A 21,654-nucleotide genomic window follows, 5' to 3' on the forward strand; every position below is an offset into this window, starting at 1 on the left:
AATGTTCACAACTCCAGCTGGCTTCCGTTTTGTGGTCACACCGACCCAGCAGGTCGAGATGCTGAGGCTTTTGCAATTACTAATGACCTTGCACAGATTGTTCATTTACCTACAAGAATACCGGACAATCCTAATCATACAGCCAATACGCTTGATCTTTTTCTCACAAACAACCCTTCTAAGTACACGGTCGAAGTGAGAGGTCCTTTAGGCACTTCAGATCACAACTTGGTGATTGTCTCTTCTCCAATGGAACCTTTATCTCATCACTATTCCCAACCACGTGTTGTTTGGCATTACAAGAATGCAAAATGGGATGACCTGCGAGACTTCTTTTCTTCTTTTCCTTGGTCGGATTACTGTTTCAAAACTTTTGATGTCAACGTTTGCTCAGATCGTGTCAGTGAAATTATTCTTGCAGGAATGGAATCCTTTATCCCACACTCCACTTTAAAATCTCGTCCTTTATATAAACCTTGGTTTTCCAATAAATGTGCTAAGGCTGTCCAAGAGAAGAATGTTGCATATCGTGATTGGCTTGTTTCTAATTCTTCAGTTTCATTTTCTGCCTACACCAAAGCTCGCAACAGTTGTAAAGCAGTTATTAACCAGTCCAAACTAGAGTTTGAACAGGCTAAGAGTAGAAAACTTGCTTCTTGCCCTAATGGTAGCCGAGCATTCTGGTCTCTTGCCAAAGCTATTGGCCGCAACTTTTGCCCATCTTTGCTCCCACCTCTGTCCAAACCAGATGGTTCTGTTGCCACTTCAGCCAAGGATAAAGCTGACCTGCTAGCATCCCATTTTTCTTCCAGCTCATGTATTAATGATCTTGGTAAAACACCTCCCACCATTCCCAACACGCTCCATTCAATGCCTCCTGTGGTCTTCCGTCAAAAGGATATCAGAAGGATTTTGATGAATCTTGATGCTAAGAAAGCTCCAGGTCCTGATGGTATTTCTCCACTTGTTCTCAAAGCCTGTGCTCCTGAACTTGCTCCTATTCTTTGCCGCCTTTTTTCACTTTCTTATTCCAAAGGTGTTTTTCCTTCTGCTTGTTTTTCCTTTTGTTTTTCCTTCCAGCCAGTTCCTAAAAAGGATGACAAATCCCTCCCATCCAATTATCGTCCCATTGCAATTACTTCTACTCTTTTTAAAGTAATGGAGAAATCAATTAACCGCCAACTCTTAAACTACCTAGAAACCTTCCGTCTGATCAACGATCGCCAGTATGGATTCCATCAATGTCAATCCACTGGTGATATTCTGGCTTATGTTACCCATTTATGGACTAATTCAATGGAAAGGTTCGGTGAAACACAAGTAGTTGCTCTTGACATCTCAAAGGCTTTCGATCATATATGGCATAAAAGTCTTCTAAACAAGCTTCCATCTTATGGTTTGCCAACTGTTTTTAGTAACTGGTTATCCAGTTCTCTCTCTGATCGCTCACTGAGGGTGATGGTAGATGGCTCTCTGTCTTCTAACTTCTCCACTAATGCCGGTGTCCCCCAACGTTAGTTCTTTCCTCCACTCTTTTCCTCTTTTATATCAATGACCTTCTTCCATTGACTGGAAATCCTATCCATAGTTTTGCCGATGATAGCACATTGCATTCAACTTTCTATTTTGAGAAATCTTGTCCTGCTCAATCAGCTTCAACTTCTCGAAAATCTGCTACGAATTCCTTAAATGCCGATCTTCAGGTATTTCTCCAGTGGGGCAAAGACAACTTAGTTGATTTCAACCCTTCTAAAACTCAGTCTTGTCTTATATCTCGCAAAAAGGATTCTTCTGCTCCGATGCTTATCTTTAGTGACACTCCGATTTCTAGGCAAAATGATATATCTCTTTTGGGGATTACCCTGACTTCTAGTCTCTCTTGGCACAAGCACATTACAAATATTGCTTCCTCTGCATCTAAAAAACTTGGTTTTCTCTTTCGCTCATGGCATTACTTTTCTTCCAAACAGCTGCTCATTCTGTATAAATCGCAAATCCGCCCTGCCATGGAATATTGTTCCCACATCTGGGGTGGTGCCCCCAAAACGTCTCTCAGGCTTCTTGATTCCATTCAGAAGAGGGCAGTTAGGTTAATTAATGATTCATCTCTAACAGAGTCTCTCCACTCGCTTTCTCATAGACGCATTGTTTCTGCTGCATGCCTCTTCTACAGATACTTCCATGGGCACTGTTCTTCTGAATTGGCTTCTATAATTCCCGCTCTCTCTTTCAAAACAGTCCGAACACGTGCCGCCACCAGCCAACATCCATTTACTGTCCAACTTCAAACCCACAGAACCAACTTTTCATCTTCCTCATTTATTCATTCAACTGCCGTTTTCTGGAACAACCTTCCTTCATACGTATTTCCTGAAAATTACAATCTGCAGAAGTTCAAGTCCAATGTCAACAAATATCTTCTTTCATCTTCTCAACCTACAACCCAAGCGCGGTACTAAGTACTATAGGTTCTAATACCTCTGGTGTTTGGGGTTCACATAAAAAAAAAAAAAAAAAAAGTAGGTTTTGTATTCATATTCTGTGAGAAATTATAATTTAAAAAACTAAAGTAAATAATAACAGTATTTTAACATTTTTAATAGCTCTTAAATAACAAAAACACAATACTAGCCAAAGAAAGTAACTTTTGCAACTACACATTCATCACGGAAAAGATAAAAGAATTTATATATCTAAAGTTTTAAATATGCAATTACTAAAATTTTTCAAACACTGATATTTCATTTAACAAAAGATATTTAATGCTGTGTGCATCCTATCATCAAATAAAACCAACCAGCGCCCACAACAAATACACATAAATTTGATATTATGGAGTGACAAATTAAAATATATCCATAAATCCTTCAAATAGGCCTCTGGGGTTGGGAAAGTTCTGACACATAATAACTGCAATATAACACACCAACCATCTATAACTGACACTTTATTAAAATAATAATGATATAAGACCAGATAAAATTTCGTAAAAAATAAAAGATAAAAATACAAATAAAATGCACTGATTATACAATGAAAAGTGATAAAATGACAGACAAAAATAAAATAAAAAATGAAATTAAACTAAATATGAGATCAAATGCCCAGATTGTGGGGAATACTATGTTTATGAGACAAAAAGCAGGTTCAAAGATTGTATGGGGTGAGAAGATTAAAGCAATAAAGACTGCAAACTATGGAAAATCTGCTATGGCAGAACATTTCAGGGGGAAAACCATCAAATTTCTCTAGGTGAAGCCAACATAGTTGATCGTTCACACAGATATTGGAACCATAAATGGCTTGAGAGCTTGTGGATTTGTTCCTCAGAATATACCATTAATAGACAGGGGAGTCCATATTCAATCCCCCTTTGAAACCATAATTCTTGGATGGGATGAAAGGTTCCATCTGGCACACTCCCAAGCTATTTCTGGTTTCCATGCTTGTGTGGAGGATAATGCCCATGCTCCTATGGTTGATAAAGTAGGAGGTCACCTCTGAAAGCTACAGTTCTGTTTATTGCTTTTAATTATATAATCAGTGCATTTTATTTGTATCTTTTATTTTTTATAAAATTTTATCCGGTCATATCATTATTATTTTAATAAAGTTTCAGTTATAAACTGTCGGTCTGTTATTATTATTAGCCATACCGTGCAAGGAAGCCTGAGGTTTATGCTGCAGAGAGTCAGAAGTAGAAAGGAATCACCAAGAAAGAGAAGAATGATGATATCCAGCTCAGGACCCTGGGTGTGCCAAGCCCATACTCAGTTATATTGCAGTTATTATGAGTATATCCATAAATTTGGACATCACTACAAAAAAAAAATTCATATTAATGCTTAGAAGCTTATTGATAAAAACATTTTTACGCATTCCTTTTCCATAGCCCATTAAAATACATATTATTATTATTATTATTAGCCATATGGTGCAAGGAAGCCTAAGGCTTATGCTGCACCAGGCAAAAAAAAAAAAAAAAATCCTGAGTTACCCTGTGTGAGAGAGAGAGAGAGAGAGAGAGATAGAAAGGAATCACCAAGGAAGAAAAGAATGATGATATCCAAGTCAGGACCTTAGGGGTGCAAGTTCATACTAACCAGATGTGAGCCCCCTTACCTTATAAAATGAAGCCAAATGAATGCTGTTCATTTATTGCGTGGAACGAAAGCTCCGATGCATTTGAACGACCCGCCCACACAGAAGCTTCGTGTTGTTTTGCTCAAAACTGTGCCACTCCCATAGTAGATCCTACATAAACAGGGTCACAATTTTTGCATGGGGTGCTGTATACCAGGTCATGCTGTGATTGGAATGTGATGTTTGAAGGTCGATTTCTGAAGAATGTGTAAAATTTGTTCATGGGTTTTTGCTATGATTTTCATGTCAGTTCCCTTGCATATTTGGTTAAGTTTATTGTACCAGTACTCGACATATGGAATGGTGATGAAATGTATTTTTGTCTTGTCGGATTTCTGTGCAATGTTTGTTGCGAGGTTGTTGTTATTTATTTTTTCACGAGCTATTGTTTTAACTTTGTTTATATAGGTTAGTGGGTAACCCCTATTTGAGAATCTTCTAGTTAATTCATTTATTTCTGTCGTTAGAGAAATCTGGATGATAATAAATATTTCTACCTTTAAATATTCTTCCCAGAAATCTGGGAAGAATATTTAAAGGTGTTAAGAAATTGATTCAGCATGACCGATTTTTTGTATGGTTGGGGATGTTAACTGTAGAAATGCAAAAGCATCCCCTTATTAGTGAGTTTTCTATATATGCTGAAATTTAGTTTTTGGTCTAATCTGTGTATGGTAAAATTAAGGAAATTTATGGAGTGGGTTTCTACTTCAATTTCTAATTCAAATTTTAATCTTTGATGGATATTATTAAAAACTTGTAGAATATTGTTTATGGTCAAATGATCTGTGGTAATTGTCATCCAGATATCTTCCGTAATATGTGATCTGTGGTATAAATTGATCAAGATGGATCTTTTCTAATTTGTCTATGTACAGTTCAGCAATGAGTCCACTGATGTTTAGGCCCATTGGGAGGCTGAAAATCTGTCTGTATATTTTTTCTTGAAAGAGAATGTAATTAGCATTTACTAATAGTTTTGTTAGTTCGAAGATTCTGTCTTTGGGGAGTCTGGTGTTATTAATTTTATCTTATCATCGTTTAAGTAGGCCCAGTTAGCCATGTTCATCTACCCAATTCTAAAACCACTTCAAAAACTCCTAACATATAACATAAAAAACTACGATGCGTTATTCATGAACCTTAAAGATCTCCATATCAAGGAGGATATGAAGTTATATTCACAAATTATACACATTCTTCAGAAATCGACCTTCAAACACCACATTCCAATCACAGCATGACCTGGTATACAGAATCCAATGCAAAAATTGCGATGCTGTTCACGTAGGATCTACCATGGGAGTGGCACAGCTTCGAGCAAAACAACACCAAGCTTCTGTGCAGGCGGGTCGTTCAAATGCATCGGAACTTTCGTTCCACGCAATAAAGGAACGGCATTCATTCGGCTTTAATGAAACAAAAATTATAAATATTCAACACAACTACCACAAACTACTTATTGTGGAAACATTAGAGATGAAACTACATGAAATTTCAATCAATATCCGTAGACCATTCCTATTGTCCAATGATTGGTCACTTATACGCATGCGTGAAGAACAAACAATACAACATAAGATAAAAAGTTTCGGATTAATTGGGAATTGATCTATTCCTGTGAATGACGCCCCGAAAAGTTCTAGTCCGACTTAAGGAATGTAGAGAATAATCCCCACATATCCATTAAACTTTTTAGACCCCTAAATTTAACTCTAATGTCAAGCTACAGGACCGAAGAAAATAATCGGTCCATATTTATTAAGCGGTTTAGACCTTCAAAATTTAATTTTATGTCAATCCACGTAATGGTTTCCTTGCTGCCAGAGGTATGGTGTTTGAGTGCTCAATGTTGAGACCGAGGTGTGTGAACACTATGGTTCTGACAGTGGGGAAGATGTCCCACATGTTTTGTAAAATTGATATCCCAAAGAATTATTAGCGCGTTGGACTACGAGAGTTAGTTGGAAAAGAAGCTTCCTATATCTAAAATAAAGGTAATCCCTGTTGTTTCATAGTACTGCAATATGCACATACTAATTGATATTTCTGTTCACTTTTTTTTCGGTTGTAAAACTAATACAGTAAAATTGATAAGCAATTAACAACAAAGAACACGATGCACCAGTGAAATACGGAGTAATCAGCTTGTGAAAATTTATGTTTTTTATGATTAAATATTTCATGGAAGGGGAAACACATTTCATTACAATAAGGTGAAAACCCACAGAATTCTGGCGATCAGTACTATAGCAAATGCAAGAATATCGAGTTTACTACCCGTTTATAATTGATTACACTAACAGAGAAGAAACCAGAAACAGCAAACTGTTTTTATTGTTTAATGGAAGTGACCTCCAGAAACGTGCTTTAGAAAAATATCAGGAAGGCGATAACAACTAGCAAGTCAACAGCAGGGATTCACAAAAAGGAATGGAAATGCTGAAAATTACATCTAACATAATAGCAAGGTTTTCCCAGCACAAAAGCTCAAAAATATTGTGTTGTGCAAGATTTCCAGCAATTCTCAAACCGTGTTAGAGCGAAACCTTGTTGTAGAAGTACTGTGTTGTGCGAGGATTGCCTCAATTTATCTATCATATTAGAGGAAACAGTGTTGTAGAAGTACCGCGTTTATACGGAGGTTGCCTGTATTAGCATTTTTCAATTTCGCATATACTACACAATGGCAATTGACATTACACATTGTTAACATGATATTTAGTGACACACGGGCTACTGTGGCCAAATTGTGTCTGTTCGTAGTGTTTTTAATATAAGAGACCTACTGAATTATATTGAGGCATATATGCCAATATTCTTCAAGAAGATTAAGAAATTTTCTGGTTGGCATGATTTCAATCGCAATTGTGTCATTTCCACTTACAGTCTACTACACCCCATATACTTTTTCTGACAGAATCTCAGTTATTGGTTGATTCAACCACTGCTCATATCAGTTGCCCAAATTATTCACTGTATGAATCCATTCGCCTCAAAGGTGGTACTTGTGCATATGTCTGTTCCAATATTCCCTGTCAAACACTTGGAAATTTGGAATCTCCTCTCTTTGATCTTCTCTGGCTTAAAATCCCTCTACCTCATGGTGTCAAATTCATCTGTTGTCTCTACCGTTCTCCCAGTTCCACTAATCACTTGGAGCTCTTTGACTTCCTCTCTTTGCAAGTTGACTTTCTCCAGTCCAACTTTCCTAACAGTCAGGTTAATTTTCCTTGGTGATTTTAATGTTCACAACTCCAGCTGGCTTCCATTTTCTAGTCACACCGACCCAGCTGGTCGAGATGCTGAGGTTTTTGCAATTACTAATGACCTTGCACACATTGTTCATTTACCTACAAGAATACCGGACAATCCTAATCATACAGCCAATATGCTGTATGATTAGGACAACCCTTCTAAGTACATGGTCAAAGTGAGAGGTCCTTTAGGCAATTCAGATCACAACATGGTGATTGTCTCTTCTCCAATGGAACCGTTATCTCGTGGCTTCTCCGAACCTCTGTTGTTTGGCATTACAAGAATGCAAAATGGGATGACCTGCGAGACGTCTTTTCTTCTTTTCCTTGGTCGGATTACTGTTTCAAAACTTCTGATGTCAACGTTTGCTCAGACCGTGTCAGTGAAATTATTCTTGCAGGAATGGAATCCTTTATCCCGCACACCACTTTAAAATCTCGTCCTTAATCTAAACCTTGGTTTTCCAATAAATGTGCTAAGGCTGTTCAAGAGAAAAATGTTGCATATCGTAATTGGCTTGTTTCTAATTCTCCAGTTTCATTTTCTGCCTACACCAAAGCTTGCAACAATTGTAAAGCTGTTATTAATCAGTCCAAACTAGATTTTGAACAGGCTAAGAGTAGAAAATTTGCTTCTTTCCCTAATGGTTGCCAAGCATTCTAGTCTCTTGCCAAAGCTATTGGCTGCAACTTTTGCCAATCTCTGCTTCCACCTCTGTCAAAACCAGATGGTTCTGTTATCACTTCAGCCAAGGATACAGCTGACCTGCTAGCATCCCATTTTTCTTCCAACTCGTATTAATAATCTTGATAAAAACACCTCTCACCATTCCCAACATGCTCCATTCAATGTCTCCTGTGGTCTTCCGTCAAAAGGATGTCAGAAGGATTTTGACGAATCTTGATGCTAAGAAAGCTCTAGATCCCGATGGTATTTCTCCACTTGTTCTCAAAACCTGTGCTCCTGATCTTACTCCTATTCTTTGCCGCCTTTTTTCACTTTCTTATTCCAAAGGCATTTTTCTTTCTGCTTGGAAATTTGCTCATATCCAGCCAGTTCCTAAAAAGGGCGACAAATCCCTCCCATCCAATTATGGTGTCATTGCAATTACTTCTACTCTTTCTAAAGTAATGGAGAAATCAATTAACCGCCAACTCTTAAACTACCTAGAAACCTTCCGTCTGATCAACAATCGCCAGTATGGATTCCGTCAGTGTCGATCCACTGGTGATATTATGGCTTATGTTACCCATTTATGGACTAATTCAATGGAAAGGTTCAGGGAAACACAAATAGTTGCTCTTGACATCTGAAAGGCTTTCGATGGTGTTTGGCATAAAGGTCTTCTAAACAAGCTTCCATCTTATGGTTTGCCAACTGTTTTTAGTAATTGGTTATCCAGTTTTCTCTCTGATCGCTCAATGAGGATGATGGTAGATTGCTCTCTGTCTTCTAACTTCTCCACTAATGTCGGAGTCCCCCAAGGTTTTCATCTTCCTCGTTTAATCATTCAACTGCCGTTTTCTGGAACAACCTTCCTTCATACGTATTTCCTAAAAATTACAGTCTTCTTTCCCCCACTCTTTTCCTCTTGTATATTAATAAACTTCTTCCTTTGACTGGAAATCCTATCCATAGTTTTGCCGATGATAGTACATTGCATTCCACTTTCCATTTTGAGAAACCTTGTCCTCCTCAATCAGCTTCAATTTCTCGAAAATCTGCTACCAATTCCTTAAATGCTGATCTTCAGGTAATTCTCCAGTGGGGCAAAGACAATTTAGTTGATTTCAATCCTTCTAAAACTCACTCCCATCTTATATCTCACAATAAGGATTCTTCTGCTCCTATGCTTATCTTTAGTGACACTCCGATTTCTAGGCAAAATGATATATCTCTTTTGGGGATTACCCTGACTTCTAATCTCTCTTGGCACAAGCACATTACAAATATTTCTTCCTTTGCATCTAAAAAACTTGGTTTTCTCTTTCGCTCATGGCATTACTTTTCTTCCAAACAGCTGCTCATTCTGTATAAATCGCAAATCCGCCCTGCCATGGAATATTGTTCCCACATCTGGGGCGGTGCCCCCAAAACCTCTCCCAGGCTTCTTGAGGTGGTGCCCCCAAAACCTCTTCCAGGCTTCTCTCCACTCGCTCTCTCATAGACGTACCGTTTCTGCTGCATGCCTCTTCTACAGATACTTCCATTCCTTCTACAGAGGGAATTGGCTTTTATAATTCCCCCTCTCTCTTTCAAAACAGTCCGAACACGTGCCACCACCAGCCAACATCCATTTACTGTCCAACTTCAAACTCACAGAACCAACTTTTCATCTTCCTCGTTTATTCATTCAACTGCCGTTTTCTAGAACAAACTTCCTTCATACGTATTTCCTGAAAATTACAGTCTACAGAACTTCAAGTACAATGTCAACAAATATCTTCTTTCGTCTTCTCAACCTCCAACCCAAGCACGATACTAAGTACTATAGGTTCTAATACCTCTCGTGTTTGGGGTTTACATAAAAAAAAAATAATAATAAAATATAGCATTGGGAGATGAAAATTGAGAGTAATAGTGTGTTATAGGCCTAATGACTCTGATGAGTATAATAAGGAACTATACAAGAACAGAGTGGGCCAGTAAATCAGAGAGTCTTATAATGTGGGATTTTAATTTCCCAGATATTGACTGGAATTTATGGGTTGGTCCCTCACACACACGCTAGCAAGGCTTTTGTGGATTTATTGGGCGATTATTTTCTACAGCAGCATGTTCAGGAGGCAACTAGAGGGAGTAATACTCTTGATCTAATTATCAGTAGTGATTCTTCATGCATTAAGAATCTGCAGATAAAGGAACCACTAGGTGGCAGTGATCACAGTGTGCTGAAGTGGGATTTACTCAAAGAGATAACTACCATCAGGGGTAAAGGGAAGAGTTTTCGCTTTCATAAAGGTGACTGCAGTGGTCTGAGACAGTATTTAAATTCTATACAGTGGGACCAACTGATGATGTTACCAACAGCAAATTCAAAATGGGAAGCATTCAAAGAATTTATCTTGGCTTTACATACCAACTAAGAAATATTGTTCAAGGTTTAGGCCTAAATGGATGTCAGATGAACTGATGATGAGATAATGGGCAGAGAAGAAAAATGCATGGAATACATATAAATTAATTGTGAAATGGAAGCCTATGATAGATATAAGCTGGTCTGTAACCAAGTCACAAAGGAGATTAGGCAGGCAAAGGCAGATTATGAGAAATCCTTGGCAAAGGATGCAAAGAAAAACAAAAGAGCGTTCTTTACCTATGTAAATTCTAGAAGGAAAGGGATGAATCAGATTGGTCGACTGGATATTGATGGCTCAACTGTTGATGATCCTGCTCAGGTGGCTAACAAACTAAATGAGTATTTTGCATCTACATTCACCCATGAGGAGTTATTCAGGGAGGGGAATGCCAGAGGTGAGTTAAACTCTGGCAGTGAGCTGGATGATTTTGTAATAACTGAGAGGAATGTGGAGGAGAAATTGTTGAAGATAAACATAAAAAAGGCACCTGGGGTGGATGGGATCTACCCAGTTATATTAAAGGAGGCAGCAAATGAAGTAAGCAAACCCTTAGGCATAATTATGAGAGCTTCTTTGGACTCAGGAGAGGTACCCATGGACTGGACATGTGCAAATGTGACCCCAATTCACAGAGGAGGAGCCGACCGGGCTTGCTGGGTGGGTAAAGTACCTGCCTAACAAACCAAAGGTCGTGAGTTCGAATCCCGCCTTGTACTTGGATCAAAGTAATGCAAAAACCTTGGGAGGTGCATTATGGCCACAGAAGCCGATGCGCGAACAACTACCGAAAAAAAAACAAAAAAAAAAAAAAAAAGCAGAATCAAAGGGCAACACAAGTAATTAGAGACCTGTTAGTTTAACTTCTGTTCCAGGAAAATTAATGGAGGCACTGGTTAACGAAGCACTACAGGATCATCTAGACCAGTGTTTCTCAATCTTTTTACTCTCGTGGCACATTTTCCAAAGAAGAAAAATTTCGCGGCACACCTACGTAGTCATAGAAGAAGAAATTTCTAAATTTCGCGGCACACTTGGAAAATTTTGCGGCACACTAATGTGACGCGGCACACCCTTTGAGAAACACTGATCTAGACAACACTTCAGTTATAGCTCGGAACAGCATGGTTTTGTTAAGGTAAAGTCTTGCCTGACCAATTTTATTGGATACTATGATGTGGTCAGAAAGGAACTGGATACAGGGAATAACTTTGATATCATATATTTGGATCTTAGAAAGGCTTCTGATACTGTTGCACAAGGAAGACTGCTGCACAAATTGAAGCAGTGTGGCACTGGAGGCAAATTGCTGCTATGGATAAAGGGATGGTTGAGTGGGAGAAGACAGAGAGTGGTAATCAATGGACACTGCTCATCGTGGACTAATGTTATTAGTGGAGTCCCTCAGAGTTCAGTATCGGGCTCGTTGTTTTCTGTATTTATAAATGATATTGATGATGGTATATCAAGCTTAATGTCGAAGTTTGCAGATGATACTAAGGTTGGCAGGGTTGTTAAGGACAATAATGACAGTACGCTGCTGCAACAGGATCTAGAAAAGTTGAGCAGATGGGCTGGGAGGTGGCAAATGAAGTTTCTAACATTGAAAAATGTAATGTACTACATATGGGAAGCAGCAACCCCAGAGTGACTTATCAACTCTGTGGTACTACATTGACAGTGGTAGAGAACAAAAAGGACCTGGGGGTAATTGTGCAGGCAGATATGAAGTCTTCTGAGCAGTGCAGATGGTCTGCAAGAGTAGCTCATAGTGTCTTGTCAATGATATAGAGAATTTTTCTAGCAGGGATAAGGAGGCGATTATCCCCTTATATACGGGAATGCTCAAGCCACACCTTGAGTACTGTATGTCTGGAGGCCTCATTTTAAGAAGGATGTAGAGCTGTTGCACAGAGAAGGGCAACAAGATTATTGAATGGAACAAAGGGTTGCTCTTACGAAGAAAGGCTTAAATTTTGCAAATTACAGTGTCTGGAGTCTAGGCACCTGCGAGGTGATCTGATTGAGGTGTATGAAGCCTTGAATGGTTTGAGCATGCTCAATGCTGATGGGATACCTCCTATTGCTTAGAATAATTGCCTGGTAGGGCATAAACTCAAATGGAGTAAAGACAGAATAGGATAGATGTGCAGAAGTTTGCCTTTAGCCAGTGGGTAGTTGGTTGGTGGAACAGACTTCCATCCTTTGTTGTGGAAGTTGATAGCCTAAATAAATTTAAGGCTGAGCTGGACAGGTACTTGGAACGAATGGAGGGGTGAAATGGGAATATGTTTTTTTTTTGTTATTTTTGGCTAATGCTGCATAAGCTTGTTTTTTTGCATCATATGCCTCTACTAATGGTAATGCTAATGCTAAAATGTTATTATCTTTTATAACCACTCCGAATGTTTGTAGGTGGCTGTTTAAATCCGAAGATCTCCAGATTGTAGTCGCTTCACCATTTTTGGTGATCCTGCAATAGATTCCAGATGTCATTGAATCATAAATGGCAATAACTTGCCCACAGGCTGGGTGTATCACCAGAAAATTAGAAATGTCTGGACACTGCTTCTGTTCAAAGCCTTTTAAGGCTGACTAGTTGAACTTGTTATCATGACAGGATTCTTGTCTTGAGCTTGAAGGCTTTAAAGGTCGAAAACTGTTAGAATTCATGATAGCTCCTTTTGGCTCTGGGGGTTTATCTTTACCGCCCATGTTACCCAGGGAGGCAGGAGCAGTGACACGAGGTGATCAAGTGGCTTAGTTAGTAAATTAGTACTTATAGAAAAAAATAAACGGAAAGGTGGTTTCCCTTTCTGGACCTCTGCCTACTTCTTGTAGAGTGAAAGTGCTACTCTGATATACAAATTAAATCAAGAAAACAGTTTTTGAAATAAAATATAGAATATGTTCACTCAAATTCTCTTTGTAAAAAACAATTTTCAAAATGCAGTAGAAATCTCTTGGCCATGGAAAGCTTGGCACCTGGGGCCCCACCAGATTGTCACAAACAAGCTGCCAAGAGGGGAAATAGTTAACGATTCGATGACTCCCTATGGGTCCCATACTCACAAGTGGGAGGAATGAATGTGCTCTTCCATATTGATAGCCCAGCACTGACTGCAGAACAAACAGATGTTCTCAGTAAAAATGAAGCATACCTTAGCAATAGAACCTCCATTTACAGCAGATAAACTGAAACGGGCTCTAGACAGAAGCAGAGAAAACAAGTGCCCAAGCCATGACCTCACTAAGGTTGAGGCAATTAAAAAGTTTGCTACATCTATCTGCACCACCTGGTTAGAACTGTATAATAACTGCCTCTCTCTATAGGAGTCTTTCCTGCAACCTGGAAACAGACTAACCAGAGATAGTTCTTGAAAATCCTGAGAAACCCCCAGATCAACCAAGGTCTTATAGGCCCAATGCTATACTACCAGTCTTAGGTAAACTACTTAAAAGATTGCTGTTAATAAGACTGATGTCCCACTATTAAAGAAAAATTTACAGTCAAACAAACTATGGTTTTAAAGCAGGACAATTCACACAGTATGCAATGCACCTATCATGACAACTATTGGAGCTACACAGGAAAAATACTTGCTAGCCATCTCAGTATACTTTGAAGGCACTTTTGATGCACATGGCGGCCCAGCATTCTTCATAGGCTGTGCCATGCAGATAATTCATACTGATGTATAAAGGGTTACCAAATCAAGAGACAGGTCGCTGTGTACTCAAGATTTCCAGAAATAGGCACAGAGTTGACTAGTTGACTAAAGGCTGCTGACAAGGGCTGGTGCTGGGTCCATAGGTATGTATGGACCCAGCAGTATGTATGGGTATGTATCTGGGTCCATAGGTATGTATGGACCCAGCAGTACTGGACAAGCATTTGAACATGGAAAATTAACTAGTTTACAGGATTTCCTTCACATTCAACTTTGTTCTCCTCATTATACTTCAAGGTAACACCAGACTGATGCTAGAAGAGAAAGCATATACTGTCATGCAGAGTTTGCAGTGATGGACTAGGACCCACAGGCTCATCATACTGGCAACAAAAACAAATTCTTCTTAAAGGAATACTGGCTCCCAGACACCACCAGTAGTCAGACTAGCAGGAACTTCAATCAAAGCAGTAACTGAAATGAAATATCTAGGTGTAATATTTGACATCAAGAGCCTGTTGTCTTCCTTCTTTCCACAAATAAATCTCACCAAAAAGGTCCACACTATACTACTATGATTGCCCAAATCAGCAGAACTGATTGGGGGCTAAAAAGAAAAACCCCCGGCCCTGATTTACAGTCTTCTTCCTCCCTGTCATAACCTATGTAGCTGCCACTTGGTTTCACAGGACAGCCACAGTCAGGAACAAAAAAAATTCACACACCATTCAAAGGATTCTGCTAGTTACAATAACAAGAGCATGTTTCACTGTGAGTACTCCTGCCCTACATGTATTAGCTAGTATCCTGCTGCTCTGCCTGGAAATAGTAAAAAATAGTGTCCATTACAGGCTCAAGCAACCTTCTTGGGGATAACTCTAAATGCTGAAATTCTCATCAAGCAGGAAAGATACCAAATAAAAATCAAACCACAACAACTATGGCAAGATGACTGGAATCAAATGACCAAAAAACTTGGTTGTTTTTTGGATGTTTATACCAGAAATTTCATTGGTAAGCCTCAGACCCCGGCACCTTGGTATACACCATGATTATATGTCACCTTTCTGCTGACTGGTCATGGCTCACTCAAGGCTAAATTATTTGGCTTTAGAATAGCTGATAACCCCCTTCTGCGGCACAGATAAGGACTGGACCCATGTATTCTTACTGCCCAAATTATGAAACTTGAGAAGTGTTCTCATTACAAAAATTTCATTCCCTCTGCCAAGAAATCATGAGCAGATATTTATAACAAAAGAGATCTACTGTAAGGCATTAACAGAATATGCACAAGCAGGTTTTGCAGCACACCAGGCAACTCACTGTCAGACAGCAAATAACAACACAGCAGTAACAGACTAATCTCAGCAATTAAATTTCTTCACAGTAGGACTTATTCTACATGTGGTCCTCTCCCCATATAGACAAAAACAAAGACAAGACTGGCCTGTCAAAATGTGTTCCTCATCCAATGTGAACATGAATGTTTATGTGGACAGTGTAAGTAATGAAAGTACCGGGCATGAATGAATGCTGTGGGGTTCCTGTGTGTCTAAATCTGAGACTGAATGCAAGAGTTTACATTATGTATAGGTTGTGTAAGTTAGTATATATCAGATTAAATGTAACTTCCTGTATGTTAAGAGTAAGTGTGCATAAATGTATGTGTCTGTAATTGCAGATGAGCGCATGTGTGTGGATAAGAGTGTTTTGCATTTGGAAATGAAGTGTACATGTGTGGGTGGGTGGGTGTGTATAAGGGTGTATGCTTTGTATCTACCAACCATGCATGTATTGTGTACATGCATGGGTTGGTATATATGTGTTGTGTGGGGAATGAGTCCACTTAACCTGCAACAAAAGAAAATAAATAAATCAAATGTGTTCCCTGTTTTTAAAAAAAAAATTTAAAAATCACTACAGGTTAAGTTGTTTAAATTGTTGTATAAATGAATGGCAGATCTTGTATGTAAGCTATGAGGTGACCAAATAAATTATTGTGACTAGTGTGTGTGTGTGTGTGTGTGTGTGTGTGTGTGTGTGTGTGTGTGTGTGTGTGTGTGTGTGTGTGTGTGTGTGTGTAAAGGTGTGCATGTCTGCCTATGTTGTTATTTATATTTACTGGGAAACTGTGTCCTATCTGGATGAAAGGAATGGGGCAAGTGTGTGAATGAAAGTATTGTTATGTGGATGAAACAGTTGCTTGTCCCTTTTATATATATGTCAATAAAGCATCGTGTACATGTGTGACAAGTGAGTGTGTGCGGTTGGTGTACATGTAGAGTGTGTGTTGTTCTGACAGGCACCCCTACCTTGCTGACACCATGCCCCCACCCCGATTTGAATATGCAGAATACAATGTATACAGGAAGGATAGAGACAGGAGGGGGTGGAGGTGTTATGTTCTTAGTCTGTGTGACCCATAAGCATTAGTAAGCAAAATTGGAATGTGTTATAGGCCTAATGACTGTGATAAGTACACAAAACAGTTATACAGAGAAATAGCGTGAGCCAGTACATCAGAATGCCTTAAAATGGAGGATTTTAACTTTCCAGATGTTGACTGGAATTTTTGGTTTAGTCACTCTCACACTAGTAAGACTTTTGTAAATTTCTTGTGTGACAGTTTTCTACAGCAGCATGTTAGAGAGCCAACCAGAGGAAGTTATATCTCTTGATTCGATTATCAGCAGTGATTATTCATGCATTAAGAATCTGCAGATCAAACCACCACTAGGTGGCAGTGATCACAATGTACTGATGTGGGATTTAATTAAAGATGAAACTACCATCAAGAGTAAAAAGAAGGGTTTTTGCTTTCTAAAAGGTGACTACAGTGGTCTCAGGCAGTTGTCAAATTCTATACAATGGGACCAACTGATGATGTTACCATCAGTAAATGGTAAATAGGAAACATTCAAGGAATTAATCATAGAACATACTATGCTTTATACTGTTCAAGGTTTAGAACTATTGAGACACGTGGCAGAGAGGAAAAGTCAATGGGATGTAAAATACAATTATTTTACATCCCATTAAATTCAGAGGCCTATGTGGTAGATATAAATTAGTCTATAAGCAAATCACAAAGGAGGTTAGGCATGCTAAGGAAGATTATCAGAAGAGGACTGAATCACATTGGCCACTTTTCAGTGGGTTAGCTGTTGATGACTCTGCTCTGGTAGCTAACAAACCGAATAGGTATTTTGCATCTACATTCACACATAAGAAATTATTTAAGAGAGGGAATGCCGGAAGTTTATCCAGCTCCAATGTCGAGCTAAATGATTTTGTGATAACTGAAAGGAAAGTGGAAGAGGAATTGCTAAAACTGAACATAAAAAAGAGGCAACAAAGCGAGCCTTTAGTCATAATTATACGAGCATCCTAGGATTCATGGGAGGTTGCTAGGATATAGAGATGCTGGAATGAGAAGGGCAACGAGAATGGTGATGGTAGGGTTGGTCTTACCAAGAAAGAGCTTATGCTCTGCAAATTTCAGTGTCTGCAGACTAGGCGCCTAATTGAGGTGTATAAGGCTTTGAATGGTTTGAGCAAGCTCATTGCTGATGAGATTCTTCCTCTTGCTTAGATTATGCACTTGAATGGGCATAAATTGAAACTGAGGAAAGAGTTGCAGAACAGATGTGTGGAAATTTGCCTTTAGCCAGCAGGTGGCTGATTGCTGGAATAAACTTCCATCAATCACTGTAGAATTTGATAGCTTAAATAAATCCAAGGAAGAACTGAACAAACTTTTGGAGTGAATGGGAAGGGTTTTTTTTTTTTTTGGCTGATGCTGTATAAGCTTGCTATGTACTATGTGGTACTACACTCAGGGTTGTGAAAAATGTTAAAGATCTGAGGTCATTATGCAGTCAGATATAAAATTCTCTGTGCAGTGCTGAGCTGCCAGGACAGCTATGGGATGTTTTAAGGATATAGAAACTTTACTAGAAGGGATAAGGAGGTGGTTATCCCTTTATACGAGGCCATGATTAGGCCAAATCTTCACTACTGTATACAGGTCTGGCAGCCTCACTTTAGGATGGATGTAGAACTGCTCGAATGGGTGCAGGAGGACAATCAGATTGGTGAAGTTAACACAAAATGGTGCTCTTTCATATTGCACATTTCAAATTCAACAAAATTGTAGTTTCTGGAGACTAGGATGGGATGATCTAATTAAGCTGTTTAAGGCTTCAAATGAATTGAGAAAGCTGAATATGAATGGCATTCTTTCTGTTGCTGAGACTACCCACAATGGGTCATAAATTTAAGTTGAGGAAGGATAGTTGCAGGATAGATGTGCAGAAGTTTGCCTTTAGCCAGCAGGTGGTTGATTGTTGGAACAAACTTCATCTGTTGTTGTGGAAGTGGGCAATTTAAATAAATTCAAGGAAGAACTAGACAAATTCTTAGAGAGTATGAATGGATGAAGCGTGTAATTTTGTTTGTTTGTTTTTTTCTTTTTGTTGGCTGATGCTATATAAGCCTGCTTTCTTTCATCATTTGCCACTACTACTACTACTACTATGCTATACACTATTTAAATTTGTTCTGAAATGGATTATAAATACCTAAGTACTAACTGGGAGTGGTGCATAAAATTCAAATACTGATCACACCAATTCATTATGGCATTTCAAAACAAAAACATCATCATCGGGATAGTCCCATATCTTCTGGTTGCAATTACAGTAGTCATCCAGTTTGAAGAAGGTATTCTAAAATAAAAATACCCCATCAGAGTAGTATTATCCCCCCATCTAATTTTACAATCACTTTTACTAGCAATTTGGTCTGAATCAGTTTATAAAAAACAATAGTTCCTAAGTGGAAATCGTGCCTATAGCATAATCATGTTGATTTATAACAGTTAGTTTAAAAAAAAAAAAATACTCACACAGATACAAACAAACACACACACTGAAAAGAGTTGAGTACACATTCTGTAAATATAGCTGAGTCAAACACACCAATGTTCTGAGTGGTACTAATAATTTGAATAGTAAACAAATTTTGAGCTGGTAGACAGAAATAAAATATCCCCAACAGCATCCCACTTCCCTCTCGCTCATACTTCTTTCAAGGTGACCATATTATTGATTACAGTGAATCAAGGTGACCACCACTACTTATTTTTATACACCACTCAAGGTGGTCAAATCAAAATAATTCCCCTCCTGCCAGGTTACCTCAGTATCTACTTCATATGTATACATGTGATTATATATGTAAAAATAAACTGATCTTTTCATAGCTATGATCCTTTTGACCATGCCAGTATGTAAAAAAAACTCACTGTTATCATTTGAAACTACATATTGTACCTGCAAGGTAAATAAAGGTACTATGTTATCAGATATACTTTTTTAAATGAGGATGGGTTAAGCTTGACCTCATGTACCACTTCAATAAGCAAATGCAATGCTCAAAAACAATAACAAACAGCATATTAAACAGAAAAGAAAAATAAATAAATATAATAACAATTTAAAGGATTACTCACCATATCAATGACAATTTAAAATCTCAGTGAGATGGTGAGTTTCTTTCTGTCTTTCTTTCTTTCCTTCTTTCTTCAACCATTTCATCACTTTATATGAAAGCAGATTATCTTAAAATTTTCACATTTAACAAAAATAAACACTACCAGCAACCCCCCCCCCCACACACACACTTTGGTTGGTGGCTACCAGAATATTTTATGTATTTCTTATTTCCCACCTCATAAAGGCTTTTATTATTTATTATATTTTAAGAATTTAAAAATTAAAAATCTTTAATACCCATTTTAGATCTGAATGACGGATGAAACAGGCTGAGGAAGGGAAAAAAAAAAAAAAAAAAACTAGTCTCATCTCTGAAAGAAATGAGAATAGCCATTTATCAGTTTTGTAATTAATATTATTATTATTATAATTAACCATATGGTGCAATGAAGCCAGAGGCTTTTCCTGCATCAGCCAAAAAAAAAAAAAAAAAAATTCTGAGTTACCCTGAGAGAGAGAGAGAGAGAGAGAGAGAGAGAGAGAGAACAAGAGTCAGAAGTAGAAGGGAATCACCAAGAAAGAGAAGAATGATGATATCCAGCTCAGGACCCTAGGTGTGCCATGCCCATACTCACCAGATGTGGGCCTATGGGGTTATTCTTGTGATTCTTTTTTGGAATTCTTCATCGAGCATTAATACTATACAGATATAATTAATACTATACAGGTTTTATTTAAATATGACATTGTCACATTTCATTATACACTTAAGATGAAAACACGGTTACTGTACATAAGAACATCTTTAAAAAAAAAAATGAAATAAGGGTTGCTACAAAAAAAGAAATGCAATAAAATAATAACCATTGTTATTTCTTAGTTGCCTCTAGTAAACTTATCTTAACTGATCTAATTTTTTAATGAAATAAGTGAAGATATAATATGATGAAATATATGAGGTACATGCTGTAAAGTAGACACCCACACCCAATGGGAGAATACATGAAAACATATATATTCTTATACAGATAAAAATGAATATTAAATGTAACCCTTTAAAGGTAATGTTTAAAAAGTTACATAGGATAAAGAGGTATTCAGTTGATGAAATGGTTTCAGTGAATGAAAGATTAATAAATTGGGTAATGACAGATGCACCTAAAAGTGCAAAGCAGCATTAAAGGATGCAAGAGTATGTACATATATATACTCTTGCATCCTTTGTATTAATATATTGAATAAAGTATGCATAAATGGATGTGAAAGTTACTTAAAGTGCCAGTAACTAGAAAGGTGAGGAAAGTAGAAAAAGAAGTGTAGCAGATTTGCAAAAGGTGAAAGAATTTAATATCCTAAAGGTTATGATGAATTAAGAAAAATAAATGGGCTTGGTAAGCCAATTTCTATTGGCTTACCAAGCCAATAGAAAGTGGAAGAACTGTAAAGTAAAATTAGTACATCAAAATACTAATAAAATAAAAATAAAACGCAAATAAAATGAAAAAAATGAAACTGGTATAGCTGTCAACAGATATGGGGGGAAAACATTTAGAAAATGGTTGAATATGGGTAAGGCAAATATTCTTAATCTGATGTCAGCGGAAATAAATATTGATACATGATCAGGTATTTCATCAGGGGGCTACACAACTGACCGTGTATCAGGAACTGCATTTATATATATGTCCATAGTAGTAGAAGAAAAGTGAAAGGCCATAAAGCAACGAAAATGAAATCAGCACATTCTAATACAGTATGGACAAGGTTCTTATACAGATATATATACATATCTAGATGACATTTATGTACAGATACACACACACATATCTGTATATACTGGTTTTACTTATTCCCTATAGTGTATCCACCACCACCACCACCACCACCACCACCACCACCACCACACACACACACACACACACACACACACACACACACACACGCACGCACGCACGCACGCACACCTCTTCCTAATTTAGTCTCATTTCAAATATATATATATATATA

The 21,654-nt window shown here is 37.9% G+C and overlaps 1 protein-coding gene across 3 annotated transcripts in view; it reads right to left on the reverse strand.

Moving 5' to 3' along the window:
* Ent2 (Equilibrative nucleoside transporter 2) overlaps positions 1–21,654 on the reverse strand; it is a 500,966-nt gene that overhangs the window by 352,720 nt on the left and 126,592 nt on the right. The window lies entirely within an intron of this gene.

This window comes from Mastigoproctus giganteus, chromosome 11, assembly GCF_048544385.1.
Source record: "Mastigoproctus giganteus isolate SK-2022 chromosome 11, ASM4854438v1, whole genome shotgun sequence".
NCBI lineage: Eukaryota > Metazoa > Arthropoda > Arachnida > Uropygi > Thelyphonidae > Mastigoproctus > Mastigoproctus giganteus.